The sequence below is a fragment of the Diabrotica virgifera genome, chromosome 4 (assembly GCF_917563875.1).
Source record: "Diabrotica virgifera virgifera chromosome 4, PGI_DIABVI_V3a".
Lineage (NCBI taxonomy): Eukaryota > Metazoa > Arthropoda > Insecta > Coleoptera > Chrysomelidae > Diabrotica > Diabrotica virgifera.
In genome coordinates, this window is record NC_065446.1 from 173,843,007 (window position 1) to 173,857,306 (window position 14,300).

The following is a 14,300-nucleotide window of genomic DNA, read 5'->3' on the forward strand; positions in this document are numbered from 1 at the left end:
GAAGAAGAAGAACAGCAGTTGCTTAGATTTATACTCTGGGCTAATTAGCAAAATGCAAGGAAAAGTTATTTACCAGCAATTTTATTGCTGGGATTATATCTCAATATTCTATATATTAATAATATAAGTATGCAAGTCCGCAGATAGTGTGCTACTTTTTCTCTAAACAAAATGGCGCCCTCAACTCGTGTTTTTTTCAATTATTGCTCTATAACTCCGAAGATTTTAACTTTACCCCATAAACACTCTCGTAAAAATTCATCGTAATTAAATTCTGCATAGAGACATGTTTTTCCCGATTCGCTTCGACAAAAATTTTCCTCGGAAAATGCGAGTTTTCCAACAAAATCTTTAATTTTTAACTAAAATTTTAGGTAAGTAATTATTAATTAATAATTAAATAGCTTGGTGACAAAAATCCCTTTTGGTATAGATTATATGTCCAGAAGCGGATGGAAATTGAATAAACAATTTAGCAACAATTAAATTGTTAATTAAAAATTTACAGTCGCTATAATACACCAGGGAAATAAGGCAAAAATATATCATGTTCGGGACACTTGAGCAGCCAGGTTGCAAATGGGTTTTTTTGGGTACTATATACCTAATACATTATAAATACAAAAATGCCCGTCACAGTTTGGACGAGAAATTTAGTTATTAACAAATAAGGGTCAAAAATGAAAGTTTTTGGTTTAAATCGCTACAGGTAAAAATAGGGTAATTAAATGTCTTATTTATAATATTTTTATTTTAGTAGATGAGCCAAGGTTTAAAACAGCGTTTTTTGAATTTTGGTCCGATTATTTGTTGCTTCAGATATTGCAAAATAAAGCTAAAATTTCGAAAATAAAAAATTTGCTATAACTTTTGCGAAAATGAATTTAGGACGTTCATATTGCATAAAAAGTTGAGTCAAATAGTCCATACAATGCACAAAAAATTTTAAGACGATGCGTCAATTAGTTTAAATTTTATTCAATTTGTTTATCCCTAAGAGCTTTTTTTTCGCAATGTTATTGTTCAGAAAATAATAATGTTACAGCTATTCTGTGAAAACAACGTAAAAGAAGAATAGTCATATTTTCAAAGCATTTACAAAACTGATTAAAAAGTCATTTTTATCACTCAGAAAACATTTTACTAAAATAGAGTCATTTTTGGCTTATAAACAATTTGAATAACTTTGTTAATATTGACTGTAGGCTAAAACTACAATGGAATTTGAAAAACTGGTATTTCTATACGAATTTTCAAAGAAAACCTTTTCGCCTAGGTTAATTACGGTCAAAGTTGTCCCCTTTTTTATTTAATTGACGGCTACTTTGTTTATAACAATTAAGCAACCTAACTAGAGCCATTTTGAAGTTGAAGATATATAGCTGATGTGTAAAAGTTTGAGTAAACTTTGAACCTCAACAGAGTGGTTAATAAAGCTTTAAAATGGCGTCCGAACGGAATTAATTCGTGGTCGGCGGAGGGGAATTACTAAAATACGTGCCCTCAAAAAATTAAACTGATTCTGCAAACATATGCTGCAATTAATATCGCTGGAGCTTGTTGATGGATTTTAATCATAATTTTTTAAATTTGCATGTTCTCTTAGTCTTATAGAGAACGTTATGTACACACAACCCCACCTAACATTACAAAATGTTAGGGGGAACTCCCCTTATCACTCAGGGATATGAAAAATAGATTACGACTGATTCTAAGACCTATCGAATATACATATATAATTTCATAAAAATCGGTCAAGCGGTCTCGGAGGAGTATGGAAACTAACACTGTGACAGGAGAATTTTATAGATCTAAATATATAGATGGCTATTAACAAATAGGGGTTGGTGATAGAAGAGTAAAAATTAAGGGTTTTTTGTATTTTTAATTCTACATCATATAAAATTAAGGTGGATAATTTTGTCCAAATAATTAAAAAAAAAACTGTCAGGGTGGCAACCCCCCTTATAACTTATGGGTATAAAAATAGATTAAAACCCCTTCAACGTCCTACAGGATAAACGTGTAAAATTTTATAAAAATCGGCCAAGCCGTTTCGGAGTAGTATGGTAACTAACACTGTTACAGGAGAATATGATGTATATAGAAGTAACTGCGAATTAAATAATAAGAGTGGCTAACTTTGAACCTAATTAACCTAGGCAAAAAGTTTTTTTCTGAAAATTCGTATAAAAATACCAGCGTTTGAAATCCCAAAGTAGATTTACTCTATAGTCAATATTAACAAAGTTATTCAAATTGTTTAGAAGCCAAAAATGACTCTATTTTACTAAACTTTTTTTGGAGTGATAAAAACGACTTTTTAATGATTTTTTTCATCATCATCATTCTCTTTGCCTTATCCCTATGCGGGGTCGGCTTCCCTAATTGCATTTCTCCACACAATTCTGTCTTGGGTCATATCAATGTTAATCCCCTTTACCAACATGTCCTGCCTTATCGCCTCCCCCCAGGTCTTCTTTGGTCTTCCTCTCCTACTCCTTCCAGGAATCTGCACTTCAGCTATTCTTCGTATTGGGTGATTAACGTCTCGACGTTGAACATGACCGAACCATCTTAACCTATGCTCTCTCATTTTGGCATCAATTGGTGCCACACCTAGACTTCCCCTAATATACTCATTTCTAATTTTATCCTTCTTTGTCACTCCACTCATCCATCTAAGCATTCTCATTTCCGCCACATGCATTCGTTGTTCCTCTTTCTTTTTCACTGCCCAACATTCAGTCCCGTACATCATAGCCGGTCTTATGGCTGTTTTATAGAATTTTCCCTTCAGCTTCATTGGAATTTTTCTGTCACACAACACACCACTCGCTTCTTTCCACTTCATCCATCCAGCCCTAATTCTACTGCATGCATCTCCATCTATTTCTCCATTACTCTGTAATACCGATCCTAGGTACTTAAAACTATTGCTTTTCACAATCATTTCACCATCCAAAGATACCATTTTATTTGTAGTAGCTCCATCTTTAAATGAACATTCCAAATACTCTGTTTTTGTCCTACTAAGTTTTAAACCTTTTTCCTCCAGAGCTTGTCTCCACTGTTCCAGTTTTTGTTCTAAGTCTCTTTCACTATTTCCTACTAACACGACATCATCAGCATACATTAAGCACCATGGAATGTTACCCTGTAGTTTCGCTGTTATCTGGTCCAAAAACTAATGAGAATAAATACGGACTAAGCACAGAGCCTTGGTGCAATCCTACTTTCACATGAAATTTATCAGTCTCTCCCACACCTGTCCTAACACTAGTCGTTACTCCCTCATACATATCCCTCACAATCTTTACATATTCACCAGGGGCTCCTTTCTTATTGAGTGCCCACCACAGAATCTCTCGAGGAACTCTATCATATGCTTTCTCAAGATCAATGAATACCATATGAGCGTTTGTTTCTTTACTCCTGTATTTTTCCATCAACTGCCTTATAATGAAAATTGCATCTGTTGTTGATCTACCCTGCATAAAGCCAAATTGATTCTCGGATATTTCGGTCTCTTCACGTATCCGTCTGTCAATTACTCTTTCCCATATTTTCATGGTGTGGCTAAGCAGTTTTATAGCCCTGTAGTTTGTACATTGTTGTATATCTCCCTTGTTTTTGTAAACAGGTACCAGTATACTGCTTCTCCATTCGTCTGGCATTTGTCCGACTTCCATAATTCTATTAAATAGACCTGCTAGCCACCTTGTTCCTGTCTCTCCCAATGCTCTCCATACTTCCCCAGGAATATCATCTGGTCCTACCGCTTTTCCTTTCTTTATTTTTTGAAGCGCTTGAGCCACTTCCTCGTTGGTTATTTTGGTGACCATTGCTGCTACTGTCTCCGTTGACTCTACAGGCTGTCTGTCAAATTCTTCATTTAATAAGCTGTCAAAGTACTTTCTCCATCTCTTTTTGACTTCCCTTTCGTGAACTAGTATTTTATTATTTTCATCTCGGATACATCTAATCTGATTAAAATCTTTTGCTTTCCTTGCTCTCTGTTTGGCTATTTTATATATCTTCGTTTCGCCTTCCCTGGTATCAAGTTGATCATATAGGTTTGAATACGCTTCTGCTTTGGCTTTTGCTACTGCTCCTTTCGCTTCCTTTTTCGCCACCATATAGTTTTGAAGATCTGTGTCGGATCTGGTTTCTTGCCACTTTTCATGTGATGAAAAAAAATGATTTTTTTCAATACTTTAAAAATATAACTATTATTCTTGCATGTGGTTTGCACAGAATTGCTATCTCGTTATTATTTTCTGAAAAATAACATTGCGAAAAAAAAAAGCTCTTTGCGATAAACAAATTGAATAGAATTTAAACTAATTGACGAATCGTCTTAAAATTTTTTGTGCATTATATAGAATGTTTGACTAAACTTTTCGTGCAATATGAAAGTCTTAAGGCAATTTTCGCAAAAGTTATAGCACATTTTTTATTTTTGAAATTTTAGTCTTATTTTGAACTTTTCGAAACAAAAAAGGATCGGACCAACATTAACAAAATGCCATTTTAAACCTTGGCTCATCTACAAAAAGAAGAATATTATAAATAAGATATTGAATTACCCTATTTTTACCTGTACCAATTTAAACGAAAAAACTGCCATTTTTGACCCTTATTATTTGTTAATAACTAAGTTTCTCGTCCCAACTGTGACGGGCATTTTTGTATTTATAATAAATTAGGTATATAGTACCCAAAAAATCCATTTGCAACCCGGCTGCTCAAGTGTCCCGACAAAAACCTTATTTCTCTGGACTATAATAACTATAATAATCAGGACACATAAGAATCACTATAATTTTTGAATAAAAATGCACTATACCTAGGGTTACCATAATTTATTAAGGCCAAATCCGGACGGGGGTAGTTTAAGGGGTTGTAGAAAATGTAAAATGTGAATTTTACTGTGTTGCTACCTCTACATTGTACATATATGCGAAATTCATGTGGAACAATTAAAAGTACAGCTGTTTCGCTACAATATGCAACTAGCATCGAAAATATCTGCCAGTTTAAAATACATATAAAGTCAGGTCCATAGATATTTCGTCCGTCGGCAAATTCTAACAGATAACATTTGTATGTTATGAAATTCGAGTAAACCGATGTCCCTTTGATAAGGCACATGCCGGTATTTTTACAACCGGGTTACTCATCGTAAATCAATCAGGTTAACACTTGAAAATGTATACTTGGGCATTAGTACAGTTAAAATTGTTAGACGATTATATTTAGATGAAATATTAAGCAATAGAATTGAAACTTTTTTCTACTTTTAAGGACAAAAAAGCAAGTTTATTGGCGGAACGTCATTCAAAATTATTCTGCAGATTATATTTGAAGCAATATTTGATTAAAACATCTCATTTTTGGTGGTAAAAATATATTAAATACATATATTAATTTGTCTGGACTAAAGGTGGTAAAAGATGGTCTGGAGTTATATTTTTGTTTGAATTTGCCGACGGACGATAGATTGATGGTGTCAACTTTACACCTATGTTTTAACATACTTTAAACCTAGAAAATAATATTACATTACGATTATTGTCTGCTCGTGTTCGTGCGCTATTAACAAGCAGTGCCAAGCACCGTTGGACCATGTATTTTCCATTTCTTTTAGTAAAGAAAAAATCCGGACATTTCTCATATCCGGACGCCAATCCGGACATGTCTTTCAAATCCGGACTGTCCGGAGGAAATCCGGACGTATGGTAACCCTAACTATACCTATCTAACATAATTTATAGAATTGAAATGGGACTATTGAAGCAGCCTCAAGAATATTTTAAAAAACAATTTTTTGGCTTATAAACAAATAGAAAATCTCGGTAACTATTAAATCAAATTAAATTATGAAAACGGTATTGGAAAAAGCGTGGCAATACGCTTCTTTTAAAAGAAAAAAAAACGTTTAATTTCGATGAGTGGTTCCTGAGATACAACCGGTTAAAGTTGACGGGCATGTACGGTGAAGAGGATGGTAATTTGTGAACAATCACCTTATTATTTCGGTACTTTTTCTACACACAAATTTTCATATCTTTAAAAGACTCATAACATACATTATAATACATAATACAAACTTCCGGTATTACGAGTGAAAAATTCCAAATATACCAAAATTTCAATCAAAAATCAGATTGGAGAAAATGGAATCTCAAAGTTCAAAATCGGAAATGCATTTTCTCAGCTTCCCATTGAGCAATTTTCTTCATTTTTTTTTGTTCCCAAGTAACTCAAGTAGAGCCAGCAAACTAACGCATTATTAAATGTCAACGTTACTTTTGTTTTGTTATGGCAAAGAATTAATTTATTTATTATTACAAGTTTTTAATTTGTTGCAACCACTCATCGCAATTAAACGTTTTTTCTTAAAAAAAGCATTCTTTCCAATACGGAAATAATTCCGTTTCTAATTGATTATAATTTTAAAATATTCCTGAGGCCGCTAAAATAGTCCAATTTCAGTTGTGTTAAGTACATTAGATAGGTATAGTGCTTTTTATACAAAAATCATAGTTGTTATTCTTATGTATCATGGTTATTATGGTTATTATAGCCACCGTAAATTTTTAATTATCAATTTATTTGTTGCTAAATTGTTCAATAAATTTCCATCGGCTTCTGGAAATATAATCTATGCCAAAAGGGATTTTATATTACCAAGCTATTTAATTATTGACAAATAATTACTTAGCTAAAATTTTAGTTGAAAATTAAAGATTTTGTTGGAAAAACCCGCATTTTCCGAGGAAAATTTTCGTGGAAGCAAATTGGGAAAACATGTTTCTATGCAGAATTTAATTACGGTGAATTTTTATTTGGCTGTTTTTGGTGTAAAGTTAAAATATTCGGAGTTATAGAGCAATAATTGAAAAAAACACGATTTGAGAGCCCAATTTTGTTTATAAAAAAAGAATGTGTGTGTACTTTGTACGCACGTAAGAAGTTATACTTCTATTATATGATTTCAACGAAATTAATATACTTTAAACAGTTTATTTATGGTTTATTTAAATATTAAACTAATTTTAATACTTACTTCTCAAAAATTTTTATTAAAACAGTTCCAAAAATTAAAATAATAAAAGAATAAAACACACAAAAACAAACATATTGAAAAATGCCACAAATGATTTCTGAACAATGTAGGAAATTTTTTTAACTAAATACGTATTTTTTGAAAAAAAAATTATATAATAAACTTACAATGATAAAATGTATAAAAAAAAATAAAAGTTTCCATTGGGTTCGAACCCGCTTATCAGCGCAGTTAGTATTGAAATTCATTCACCTTAAACTTTTACCCACGGAGACCATGTGTCATCATGTGCGAAGATCAACTAACTAAACGGATTAAACTTTTGACGGTTCTGATTTTTTTTTAAGCTCCATTTAATTTACAATCTGTTATCACTCGTAACAATAAGTAAATTTTATGACAATTATTAGAAGAACAAATGACATGTAGGAATTCTCTCCAGTGAGAGGCTTCCTTTAACATATAATAAGTTCTGAATTTAACCAAATTATTTTGATTTTGAATTAAAATTATTTAGAATTGAAAGAAATATTAGAATACAACAAAACATAGAGTAAGAAAACAATATATTAGGCGAATATTGATATAAATTTTTATGGTAATCAAATTATGTAAATCAAAGCATTACATACTATTTTAGTAGGTTCTTTTTAAATTTTCCAAATAGGTAGGTCCTACCTATGATTATTAGGATACTGAAACATTTACAATTATTACGTACCTGTCGCTTTTAAAAACTATTTAAAAAGTCACTACAATATTATAAACTTGCATTTTTCTCTGCCATCACAACAACAAAAACTATTAATATACACAACATTAATTTGTTTATCCAAAATCTCCATATTGAACAATTATTGACAGATGATTTTAACACCCAATCAGATCCCGTATGACGTTTATACCATACTGTCTGTGTGCGCATTCGCGCAGAATTATGAAATTTACTCTCAATCGCGCCTAAAGAAGTATAACTTCAAAAAAAGTAGCACACTATCTTCGGACTTTGCATACCTATATTATTAATATATAGAATCATGAGATTCGACTCCAGCAACAAAATTGCTTTACCCATAAATGTATATGCGTAAATAACTTTACGCAATTTATCCATTTCCGGACTTTTAAACATTTTAAACGTATGTTGTTCACTCCCGAGAAGGGAGGACTTTCACCCCCCAAGTTAGAAGCAACCAACGGCACAAGTCCAAATTTGAAGTGGAGGGCACATAATACACCAATGACAAGAAGGCGACACGATAGCGATTTTCATGAACAAAGTTTTTTTAAACAAAACATGTTATAATATAATAAGTTTTAATGTCAAAGTCAAATTGGTTTGGTGACCCCCTCTGTGGCTCAGTGGTAAGAGCGGCTGCCTTTGGATCGAAAGGTCCGAATGGTCGTGAATTCGAACCTCACCAAGGTCAGAAATTTTTCGTTTATTATAAATTAATAAATGAAAATAGTTTCTGTCCTTGTGGGATCGGTACTTACGGGAGGGACCGCAGACGTTCGGAAACAATTAGCGTCTCTTTGCAAAGACAATGACGTCGACTTTGCAAAGTAACAAGACACTTACTCAACACACACACTACACTAAGTACCTCATGTTGTGACTGGCTGAATGACATATAGTCCATGCCATTAAAAAAATTGGTTTGGTGATAGTGACTTTTGTAATTGTACAGAATCGGCGTTAGTTTTTGTATATATGCTATTTTTATATATGTACTTTTATTTAGCGGTGGTATTTATATTTTATAGTCTGTTCGCTAAACTCAGACGCAACTTTCTAGATGTTTTAGTCGGTAATTTTGCCAATTTTAGTAAAATTGGCAAAAAATAATTACTAAATAGTTAATAATCACTAAATAGTTAGTAATTTTGCCAATTTTTGCAAAATTGGCAAAAAACAAAAAAATTATCGACTAAAATATCTAGCCAGTTGCGTCTGAGTTTAGCGAACCGACTATATATTTAAATTTGTATTTAGATTTTGTAAAAGTTTAGGTTTTATTTGTGGTGGTGCGGAAATCGTTTAGGCCTATTTTTAATAAAAAAAAAATTAGGAAAGGTATGTAACAATGTTGTTAAAATGTTTTATAAATTATGTAAAATGTTTTATACATTATTTTTTATCGATAGAGAAGTTTGTTATGTATACATAATATATATATATATATATATATATATATATATATATATATATATATATATATATATATAATATATATATATATAAGTTTGTTATGTATACATAATATATACATAATCCTGCAGCATAGTGACACGAGTTTTGTTGTAATCATAAGACAGTGAGTACAAAGACATACAAAATACGGTTTTAATTCTAACTCTGCCTAAAATTTACCATCATCATCAATAAGCCAGTAGCGTCCACTGCTGGACATAGGCCTCCTTTTTTCCAGTGTTCTCTACACTGGGCCGCTTGTAGCCACTTTCCCGCTACTCGGTTTCTTTTGTAGTTTCTGGGCCTCCATTCCATAATTCGTCTTGTCCATCGTCCATCTTGTGTTCTAGCTAAGTGTCCTGCCCAATTCCACTTAAGCGTCGCCGTAGCTCTTTTGATGACGTCTTGAAGTCCTGATCGTTGCCTGATTTGTTGGTTTACAAACCAATATATCAGGCAAATTTACCATACCTTTGGTAAATTATAATAATTTACCATACCCTGTCGGCCCTGCATGCAACTTTTTGTCAGTATTTTGCTATTTCAGTATCAATAAGCCACAATTCTTTCGTACTACAGGCCACTGTAACGACTCCATTAACATTAAGGTGTGCTTTAGACATTTCGTGGTCCATAAGCCTACTATAGTGGAACCTCGATAAGTCGGATTAATCGGGACCGCGGTCCATCCGAGTTATCGAAAATTCGGGTTAGCCGGAGAATACGGTAAGAATTAATAAAATACATATAATTAGGTACAGACCAACTCCATTATAATTGCAAAAACATGAAATACATATGCACAGTACATCTAAATTAGGTACAATTTCATTCAGTATTGTTCATTTCTTGCTAAAAAACTCAATCAAACTGAAAAAATGTTGGTCTTGTCTGATGAAAATCGGTCCGGGTTATCGGAGGCCGACTTATCGGGGTTCCACTGTACCTACATACAGTCCGTCTAATCTACTTACCGTTACACGTCATTATCTACGTTACAGTTCTAAGTTGACATTGTTGCCCAATTACAAAAAATTCTTGAATTCATTTTAAATCAAATACATCACACAATTTTTGCGGAAGTGGATTAAACAGCAAAAGAAATTAATATTCAATGTAAATAAATAAAATCTTTAGACACAGAAAACAAGAATGAAGTTATAATCTTACGTTAAAGTACATAATAAAAACAGTAAATATAATGAAACAAATACTTAAAGTCAAGAATATAAACAAATATGAAGTGTCATCGCCGCAACTGTCCAATAAATGTTACCAATTTATGCCAAAATTATTACCTTCGTTCGATTCTAGTTACAGTGTATGTCGAACAAATGTGCTTCATAATAACGCTTTATAATCCATTTATACAAATTAAATCAAACATATTATTGTATATTTCTTTAAGTTAACATTAATAGAAATCTTTAAATATTATTTCTACGCGTAAATAATAAAATATGTCTAGTGGCTGTAATGCCAGTGTACTCGGCAAAGTGATTCTAAAAAAGAACACACCTACCGCCTAAATATTTCGTGTTGGTATCATGTGACGTCACGGGCTATGTCGCGGATGACGTGCAACGGTAAGTAAATTAGATGGAGTATACCTATTTCCAATCACAATATCCGCTGTGGCTAAAATGTATACAAACACTAGATCATAGAAAAAAGTGTTGTGTGATTTGGTAGAATGCGATCTTACTCTTTAAAAGATATGTCACGTATTTCAGCGCCATCTCAGCACCTGGTTAAATGGAAGGGTACTACAAATCTGGCCTCCACATAAGTGGACTGTAGCTTCGACATGATAGGTGTGAAATTTTAAACGTTCTTGTTGTTGACTGGATAGGAAGAGTGGCGTAATCTAGCCTCCATGCTAGGTACATCATAGCCTCCATACGGTACTTCCAATATTTAATATTTTATTCAAGTGGACAATAAAGGTACAACACAAACAACTTTTGTTTCTTAATTATTTATTTATACAATAATGTGACATTTTACATAGAAATATGAGTACCTATTTAATTTGGATTAAATATATGTTGAATTAGGTACTCGTTGAATTTTTCCACCGTCTGCATACACCTGATGGGAGCCATTAGACCTAACAACAAAACGCGAAATAAAATGTGTATTTTAAAACTGTTGGATAAACAGTACCTACCTACAATCAGAAAATCTCTACCTTACAATCAGAAAAACTTACCTTTAAAAAGGTACTCGATTACAAAATAACAAAAATATCAAAAAACACGACTGAATATCAGCTTTTTATGGTGACACAAACACATCACATAAACCGACCATATAAAATAACTGAACGACAACGAACGAACGAACACGAACACTGAACACAGATTCACAGATAGCGCAGGATTTGTCAAAAGTCATGTTCCACCAATCACAATGCCGACATCAGCGCCTCTGACAAAATGGAAGGAAAATAAATACGATTACATGTTTTTTATTAGAGTGCGCGGGGCATGCACTAGATAATAATTTAAACGAAGCAATACACTCGCCCGGTGGAAGCTAAAAAACATAACCATGAGCAATGTACAGTCACAATCACTGAATAGTTTACACCTTTATTTTTATATTGTAATACTGTAAAATCGCAGTGTAGTACGGATTTACTAAATGTCAAATTGCTTGTCAAAAATTTAAGGGCGTATTAAAAAATAAAATAAGAAGTTATTAAAAGCGTCCAAAATGCCGTTTATATCACGCGCAAAACCAAAAGTAATTGCCAAACTTAATAATTTTAACTCAACTTTATTTAAAAAAATGCCTTTCTATACTTTCCGTTTTGTTAAATTTTGTAAAATAGATTTATTTTATTTTGATTTTTTAATTTTAATCAACCTATTCTGGGTCCGCCATTGGTAACGTCACTTTGACGTAAAATGTGGTTTTAAACGAAGTAAAAATTCAAAAAACTTACCACTGGATATTAAAGGGTGTAAGTGTAAACTACTCAGTGATTGTGACTGTACATGTACAGCTGGTTCCTAAAAAAACTGATACGACTCTTAGTAAGCTTTGATCATTTTGAGCAGTGTATGATTGGTCTGACATTATATTATATTTATTATGACAGACAAATAATAAAATAAACAAACAAACAGCCACTTTTTGAGGTTGAACAGAATAAGTTATCTGACAAATTTGAAGATTTCAGAGTGACAGTGACAGCATGTAAATAATAAGTATTTATCCTTCAAAATACACTGCTCAATTTTCTACAAAATACGCTTTAAGAGTCGTATCAGTTTTTTTGGAACCAGCTGTATGTACCTACATATTGTAGCGTGATTAGTGTAATTACTTCTAATTACAATAAAACTAGCGGTTCGTAATTTATATACGACTTTATTTATATAAGTTACAGACGAATTTATCTTATACACTAAACTTATTCACAAAATATGCCCGTATTTATACCCAGTTGTTATTCTGGAACAATCGACTCCCATCTCGAGCTATCTACGTGACGTACCTTCCAGAATTCTCCGGCGAGGCCTAGCACATCCGATTACGTCATTCTCGAGGTGTTTACTGTTATACGGGGATCGGCCAAGATTTCTCTTCCGCTACACTGCTCCCCTCTTAAGATCTGAGCGTCTCGATCAGCAACTCTAAATGAAGGCCCAGGATGGCGGAATCTACACGACTCTCCAGCTCTGCATACACCCTTCAAGAAGAAATAACAGTCTACTGTCTTTGAAGGGTACGACATCTTCGGGTTCATGCAACACACAGTGATTTGTACACCAGTTCCTCTGAAGACCACTCCAAGCATGCTTCTCACAATCTTCCAATCCAGATTTTCTACTGCATGGCCTATTTTTGGTAAAGCCAAATTTTTTATGTCATAATTACACACGATTTTCTTCAAATTAGTTAGAGCACGCCATATGTTCTCGTAGCTTGGCGTGTCCGTATAAGACTTTCTGGTCACCATATACAGCAAAGATCGAGGACCATCTTCCAATCGCAGTACTCTTCCAATTTTAGGCTGCTGATTTCTTAACTCGTCCAGGCGGCCGAACTTTCTATTGAATACGGACGATATTCCTTTAGTCATCTCGAGGTCTTGGGCAACACAGTGGGCCAGAGAGACGTTTTCTGGAACACCAAACAGATCTTGCTGAACTTCTGTGGTCACGCCGAATCTAGCACTCTTTCTCGCTGCGTAATTTGACATAAATTGATTAAAACTTGGCTGTGCGACATCTTTCATCTCCTGTTGGAGGACTCGTGCTTCTTCTGTTTCATTTGAGCCAGCATATGGTGCAAGACGATTTATGTGAATAACTTTTGGTTTACCGTTTGGCAACTTCTTAATTCTATATATTACGTCATTTATTTTCTTCTTAACTTCATATGGACCTTCCCATTGTCTTTGCAGTTTAGGACATAAGCCTCGACGACGTTGCGGATTATAAAGCCAGACAAGATCACCTACTTCGAAGCTTTCATTCTTGCATCGAGAATCATATTGATCTTTCATTCTGTCACTGGCTATCTGGATGTGTTGTCGGGCAAGTTCATGAATGTTGTTCATTCGTAATTTCAGGCGGTCAACGTAGTCTTCGCCTGCAACATGTTCCTCGGAAGGTCCGCAGCCAAACTCTAGGTCGCAGGGCAACCGAACTTCACGACCCAACATCAGGCAGGTTGGTGTTTGACCTGTAGTTTCATTTACGGCCGAGCGGTAGGCCATCAGGAATAAATGAATGTGTTGGTCCCAATCTCGCTGATGTTCAGATACAACTTTGGACAAGTGTTTACCCATCGTTCGGTTCATCCTCTCGACCATCCCATCTGATTGAGGATGCAGGGGTGTTGTTCTGGTCTTATTGGCACCAATCAATTTACAAACGTTTTGGAAAAGAGCTGACTCAAAGTTTCGCCCTTGGTCGGAGTGGATCTCCAAGGGAACACCAAATCGGCTAAAGAATTCTTTAACAAGTACCTCTGCAACGGTAACAGCTTCTTGATTTGGTAATGCATAGGCCTCAGTCC